Source organism: Sminthopsis crassicaudata, chromosome 3 (genome assembly GCF_048593235.1).
Source record: "Sminthopsis crassicaudata isolate SCR6 chromosome 3, ASM4859323v1, whole genome shotgun sequence".
In the NCBI taxonomy this organism is placed as follows: Eukaryota; Metazoa; Chordata; class Mammalia; order Dasyuromorphia; family Dasyuridae; genus Sminthopsis; species Sminthopsis crassicaudata.
The window spans coordinates 527,200,364-527,207,917 of record NC_133619.1 but is presented as its reverse complement, the minus strand read 5'-3'; positions in this window follow the sequence as shown (position 1 = coordinate 527,207,917).

Below are 7,554 nucleotides of genomic sequence, written 5' to 3'. Positions count from 1 at the left end.
ACTGGAACTCCAGTGAGGCAAATTTAGGCTTGATACAAAGAGAATCTTCTCTAGGGGGAGTCTTCAAGTGAAAACTGATTGTATGACATTTTACAGAAAGAGGATTTTTTGTTCACATTGGTTCAATTACATATCTTCTAAATTTCTTTTAAACTCAGAGGTTCTGATTCTGATTTCATTTATATCTTACAGTGTCTATATAGATGTATTTTAGTTTTGCCAGAAAAGTATTAAACGGTTCATATTTGGTCAGAAGTCACAACTTTAGACTATATAGTTACATTAATGCTTATCAATGATCTCAAAACTTCACAGTTCTTGGAAAACCTTTTGCCTCTCTGATACAATTATAGTGAAAGCAAAAAAAAAAAAAAAAAGACTGAGAGTTATTGTGTATTTTCATATTTTTCATGGAGCACCAACTCCCTCCAAAATCATGTCCCCACCCAAAATTCAACATCAAGATGCTACTTCTTTATGATAAGCAAGGTCAGTCTTTGGACAGTAAGCTGTTAATTTCTAGGACTGTACACAAATTCTTTTCAGCTTACCAGAACCTACCACAATTAATATTTTATTGTGCAACCTTCAATAATCTTAAGTCACCTACACAGAGTGAGATATCCATTAGACTTTTATAAAGAAAAAAGTTGTCCTCTGTCTCCAACTGGAATGGAATCCTTAGAGAACAGAGATGGTGCATTTTTTTCCTTTTTTGATCTGATTTTTCTTGTGAAGCAAGATAAATTTGAAATGTATATGGAAGAAATTGCACGTTTAACACATTTTGGATTATTTTTTTGTCTAGGAGAGAGGATGAGGAGAAAGGAGGAAGAAAAATTGGAACACAAAAATTTACAAGGGTGAATGTTGAAAACTATCTTTGCAAATATTTTGAAAACAAAAATAGAGAGAGAAGAAAGACAGTGTCATTTATACATACATACATATTTATTTTTTCTATATAACCACTGCTCAGAGTGGAGTCAATATAGGGCAGGCACTAGAGTTGGTTGGTGGTAATCAAAAAATAAATGTATAGTGTCATGTATTATGCCACATGAGGATGCTATAATCAGGAAGACCTAAATTTAAATTTGACCTAAGATATTTGTAAGCTATGTAGCCTTTAGCAAGTCACTTAAACCTCTTTCTACCTCTCTTTTCCCAACTGCAAAATGGGGATAACAAAGAGAGATAATGATAGCACCTATTTCCCAGTGTTGTTATAAGGATCAAATAAAATCATATTTATGAAACACAGCCAAAGGTCTGACAAGTAGTTAGTGCTTAATAATGCTTGTTTGCTTCCTTCCTGCTAAAGTAGCAAACAAGAAATCTCTTTACAATATACAGAGCACAATGATTAATTCCTGAAGGAAAGGTCACTAGCCTTTTCCAGAACCTTCAGATAGTCTAGCCCTTTTCATTTCTATAGAATACAAGAAAATAATGGTGAGTTAAGGGAAGGTTGAAAACAATTTCCCCATAACAGTTTCACTCAGTTTCATCTCCATTTGAGGGAGTAAATCTAGAAATATTTTTCTCAGACAATGTATATGATAAGAGCTAAAAATTAAAATGGGGTTTTTTGCAGTACAAATACTACCAGATTTGGTTGACACATCAGCTGGTTGTACTGAACTAACAGGAAGAAAGGAGGGAAGAAAGGAAGGAGGGAAGGAAGAAAGGAAGAAAGGAAGGAAGGAAGGAAGGAAGGAAGGAAGGAAGGAAGGAAGGAAGGAAGGAAGGAAGGAAGGAAGGAAGGAAGGAAGGAAGGAAGGAAGGAAGGAAGGAAGGAAGGAAGGAAGGAAGGGAAGGAGGAGGAGGGAAAGGGAATGATGGGAGGGGAAAAAAGAGAAAGAATGGGCCCCATAAGTGAGATGAGAATTGAACATAGATTCAAAAGATATAAAATAAAAGAGAATAGAGCAAAGAAGAATCCAACAGCAGATATGACCTTAATCTTGGCATCTGCTACTTTCCAGAAGTCTGAGGAAGAGCTTAGATAGCCAATGATTGAGATAATTAACTGAGGATAACTTGTTCTCCTCTCCAATTGAGGGGCTGACTACAGCACCTCCCAGTGAATAGAGGACAGACTAGCAGATGTCCCAGAATATAACACCTTAGCTGAAATGTAGAATTGAGGTCCAGTGAATAGGAGAATGAAAGAGTTAGCTGACAGAATTCCAGTCCTTGCCCAGATATCTTGGGCAGCTAGGCAGCACAGTGGATAGAGAAAAGGGCCTGGACTCAGGGAGACTCCTCATTGTGAGTTCAAATACAGCCTCAGACATTTGTGTGATCCCAGACAAGTCACTTAATCTATGTGTGCCTCAGGTTCCTCATTTGTAAAATAAACCAAATACAGCATCTCTATGGGATAATTCCTATTGTCTTCAGGATCAAATAGCAAATTCTGTTTGACTTTTAAAGGTTTTCATGGCCTGGTCTCTTCTTATCTTTCCAGTCATCTTGCATTTAGTATCCTTCATGTACTCTTGTCCTATATGACATACTCTCTTCATTGCTGTTCCTCATATATAATATTCTATTTTTCCTGACTATCTCCCACACCTAGAATTGTCCCTCTCCTTATTTACATCTAAAGCTCCTATGACTTCCTTCAAGTCTCAACTAGAATCCCGTCTTCTGCAAGGAGTCTCTCCCAGTCTTCCTTAATATTAATGCCTTCCAGCTATGGGACTCTGCCTCACTTAAATCCAGTTCACTCAAAAGTGAAGACATCACCCTGGATGTCACTGATCCTCTTCAAAAACAAAGGATAAACAACAACCTTCCCTCTGACAACTTTAACCTTGCTTAATATAAATATTTTTTGCACATTATCTCTTCCCTGACCACCTATAAGGTCAGAAACCATCTATTTGCCTTACTTTCCCCCCAGTGCTGAGCAGATTGGCACAGAAAAGCCACTTAATGAGATCTTGGTGTCTTAACTTGGTTTCATAGAAGGCTACTGGAGTTTATTGAGAAAGGAAATGACATGTCAGATCTGCACTTTAGGAAAATTATTTTGCAACTATAGGAGGCTTGGATTATAGGGGAAGGAATTTGAGGTAAGAAAAACAATTACAAAGCTCCAGCAATAGACCGGAGAAGAAGGGATCCTGCCCTCTATAATTTCATCATTCTGAAAAGTCACATTAACTCTGAAACTTTTATCTCCTCCGGATCACCTTCCTTTGGGGCCCTTCCTCTTGAGGATATAGGATAGACAGTGGAGAGACCCTCTCATATTTTCCATTTAAGAGGGAGCCCATCATTTCTCTCCCACATGAAATGAACCTCTGAACCTTCATCATGCTCTTCTCACCAGGTAGCCTCTCCTTCCCTTCACAATACCCCACTTTTCAATTTTCTTTTATGTATTGTCTTCCCCCATTGAGCTCCTTGAGGGCAAGGACTGTCTTTTGCCTTTTTTTGTATCTCTAAGACTAAGCACAATGCCTGGAACATGTTAGATATTTAATAAATATTTATTGACTGATTGACTATTGAATGGAAGCTAGATGGCGTAATGGAAACAACTCTGATCCTGGAGTCAGGAGGATCTGAGTTCAAATTTGGCTTCAGACACTTACTAGCTGTGTTACTCTAAGGAAGTCATTTAACTCTGTTTGCCTCAGTTTTTCCCATCTGCAAAATGAACTGGAGAGGGAAATATAGAGACATTCCAGTTTCTTTGCCTAGAAAACCCCAAAGGGGGTCACTGAAAACCAGACATCACTGAAATGACTCAACACAAAATTGAAAAAGGATGCTTATCAAAAGATATCTTGGACAGCTACGCAGCACAGTGGTTAGAGAAAAGGGCCTGGACTCAGGGAGACTCCTCATTGTGAATTCAAATCAGCCTCAGGCATTTGTGTGATCCCAGACAAGTCACTTAACCTCTGTATGCCTCAGGTTTCTCATTTGCAAAATAAGCTGGAATAGGGAATATCACTTGAAAAAATCCCAAATGGGGTTGTGGAGAATTGGCCACAGCAAGGACCAACAACAGCAAGCAATGACTGAATATTGACCAAGGGATGAAGAGCATGTAGGAGTGTTACAAGGATGGATACAAGAGATATTGTATAACAGACTGAGAAAGAAAGGAGGGTTCTGGTGGTGATGGGCTCCCTCTCACTGGGGCTCTTCATGAATAGACAGGATGGTTCCTCACCTGGCCTCTTATACAGGATTTGTTTTCAGGTCTGGCTCCAACTAATCAACCAGTCTGTTCGGGTTTTTAGAGTCTGACTTCTGTGAATAGATCCCTGCTGAAATCAAGCGGCTTCCCCTCTCTCCCAAGAACAAAATAAATCCATCATTCATAGGCACTCTCTTATGTATGGTGAACATGTCTAATAAAAGAGAAGTGAGACTTTGGGGGAGGACCACCAGAGGAAGCTTTAACCACAGAAAGCTCTGATGTGCTGGTCCCCAAATGCAGGTGACTGCTCAGCTCACTGACTCCCAGAGTCCCCCAGATTATGACAGTCTGACAGTAGACTCTAGGAAAATGTTAAGATTAAGATGCCCCAGATCCTGATTCACACCTCTCTGACAACTGACCCCATGATTTCTGTTAAATACTTGATAAAAAGAAAGATAAGATGAAGGCAGAGGAAAGAAGCCTACAAAACGGACAGAGGTCTGCATTTTTTATGTCATTTCTTTGGAGCCTTCCAACTTTGACTGCCTCCTATTGACTGCCACAGGCCTGGGGTTTGGGTAACACTTAAAATAGACTTGGTTCAGCATCAGCAGCTTGCCAATCTTAATCCATCCCAAGGCCAGTGAGGGAGAGGGGGTGAGTCAGACTGCTTCCTGAAGTGTGCCTGGGGTGTTACGAGCAGGGAAAGGATGCTTATTTATCTGATCTTGAATCTCTGACACACACTTGGCTTGCTTTCATTCTGACTCTGACTAAAGACTGAGGGAACGAGGGAGGAGCAGCTATTTCTGTCAGAACCAGTCAGCAGTCGCTCTGTTCCCACACTAGGAGAGGCCCCTCTCCTCCAGCAGCCGCCACCGCTGACCTTCCTGAGCACTGCCTCTCCACCTTGCCAAGGGCAGACCTCTCCATGCCCCAGTGTCCTTCTCTCTGCCCATTCCCCGGGGTCTGGGTCCCTTCAGCATCCCCCACTGCTGTGGCTAGTGCTCTTACCTTGGCTTTGTGGGGCAATCACCAGGAGTCTATCATGGCTCAGACACAAGGGCATATCCTCCCATACATTTGAGGTGCAGAGAAAAGCCAAAAGACGCAGACTCATTTTCCTCCTTGTCAAAGAAATTTTTTACATGGGATAATAAATTTGAATGGTCCTTCAGACCCAGAGTGGGTAAATGCAGTGTTTCAGAAAATCCTGTCTTCTGCTTTTCTCCAGGCCCTCCTCAGAAGTTAGAATGTTCACTCCTTCTCTCTCTCTCTGTCTCTCTCTCCTCAGTCTCTATCTCTGTCTTTCTATCCATCTCTCTCTCTAATTCTCTCTCTCTCTCTCTCTCTCTCTCTCTCTCTCTCTCTCTCTCTCTCTCTCTCTCTCTCTGTCTCTCTCTCCTCAGTCTCTATCTCTGTCTTTCTATCCATCTCTCTCTCTAATTCTCTCTCTCTCTCTCTCTCTCTCTCTCTCTCTCTCTGTCTCTCTCTCCTCAGTCTCTATCTCTGTCTTTCTATCCATCTCTCTCTCTAATTCTCTCTCTCTCTCTCTCTCTCTCTCTCTCTCTCTCTCTCTGTCTGTCTGTCTCTCCTCAGTCTCTCTCTCTCTCTCTCTCTCTAATTCTCTCTCTCTCTCTCTCTCTCTCTCTCTCTCTCTCTCTCTCTCTCTCTCTCTCTCTCTCTCTCCTCTCTCTCCCTTTTTCCCTCCTTCTCTGTTTTTCTATCTCTCCCAGTCTCTGTATCTGTCTGTTTCTTCATTTCTATCATATCTGTGTCTTTGTCTTTCTCTGTCTCTCTCTCTCCATCACTCTCTTTCTCTCTGTCTCTCTTTCTCTCTGTCTGTCTGTCTCTCTCTTTCTCTCTGTCATTTATTCATCTATGTATCTCTGGCACTTAAGAAAACATCTTGAATTTAGGAGACACTTAATAAATGTTCATTTAATTTAATTAATTACTTCATTTGTTCACTGATTCATTCAGCAGCTATTGATTATTTGGCAATGCTTGCTAAAGTTGTGAGATGAACAAAGAACTTTACTACAACCATGGAGGAACAATAGAGAGGAGTTGAAACAAGGGATATAGATTATGGACCTCCAGATGTTTCTATTTGCATTTGACCTTGTGGTAATTGCATCAAGTCCTAGAACACTATATATAGTCTAATGTATGTAATCCATAATAACTAAAAAAAGGCTTTGATCCAACTATCCATGCAGGAAAAAACAAGTAAAAAAAGAATGCCTATTATCTAGCTTATAATATGCTTATGATATTAACTGTTCTAGCAGTATACATTTCTGGGAAAGACAAAGAAAATGGATAAGTATCTGGGTCCAGAATTAAATAAGAGGAGGGGAGGGCTGAAAGACCTTTGGAACATTAGCCAAAGCTTTTAATGACCCCATGTTACTCTTTGAAACAATGGCCCTTTTTATAAAAAAAAAAAAAAAAAAAAAAAAAAAAAAACAGCAATATCCTGCTGTAGTATTGTATCACTGCAAATCACAAATCCTACTCTCTCTTCAAACAATGGGAATTGCTCTTGTCCACTTGTTTCAGGCTTGGCGGATCTTCATGACAACATTTGGGATTTCCTTGGAAAAAATACTGGAATTGTTTGCCATTTCCTTCTCCAGTTCATTTTACAGATGAGGATACTGAGGTAAACAGGGTTGAGTGACAGGGTCACACAGACATTAAGGGCCTAAGGCATATTAGAACTCATGAAGAAGAGTTAGAACACTGGCACTTTTTCTCCTGAACCACTTATGAGTATTACGTTGGAGAAATTCAGGATGAGCATGGGAGGGTTGCAACCTTTTATAAATTTGGAATAATACAAGAGAAGTGATATAAATGATTCATCAGAGTAATATTTGTCAAAAAAACCTTTAAAATATACCAGTCATGTAGTGAGAATGAAGAACAATGGATGGGAAGACTTTACACTCCAGTGGTATCTGCATAGTTCCAGGAGAACACAATATATGGAACCAATAGTTTTGCCAAATCCAGTGGTAAACTTATGAAAAGCCATGGATAATGATAGTTTGTGATTTTCATCATTGGAAAGAATATTAAAGGCATTGTTTTAGGTAGTCCCTAGCAGAGATTTAAAGATAATCAAGTTTGATATTTGCCTTCCTAGAGTTTACAATCCAGTAGGTGGTTATAACATATGCCCAGATGTACATATGTTAAAAAGTATTTTTAAAAGTATAAATCATAACCATACAGTGATCATGGTACAGAATGGAACATAGTGAGTTTGTCTTTTAAAATGGCATAAATTTTTATGCAAAATCAGAGGGGAAATGGTATATTCCCAGGCAAGGGCAAAAAAGCTTAACAAACTTAGAAGCAGAGATCTTTAAAAAAAA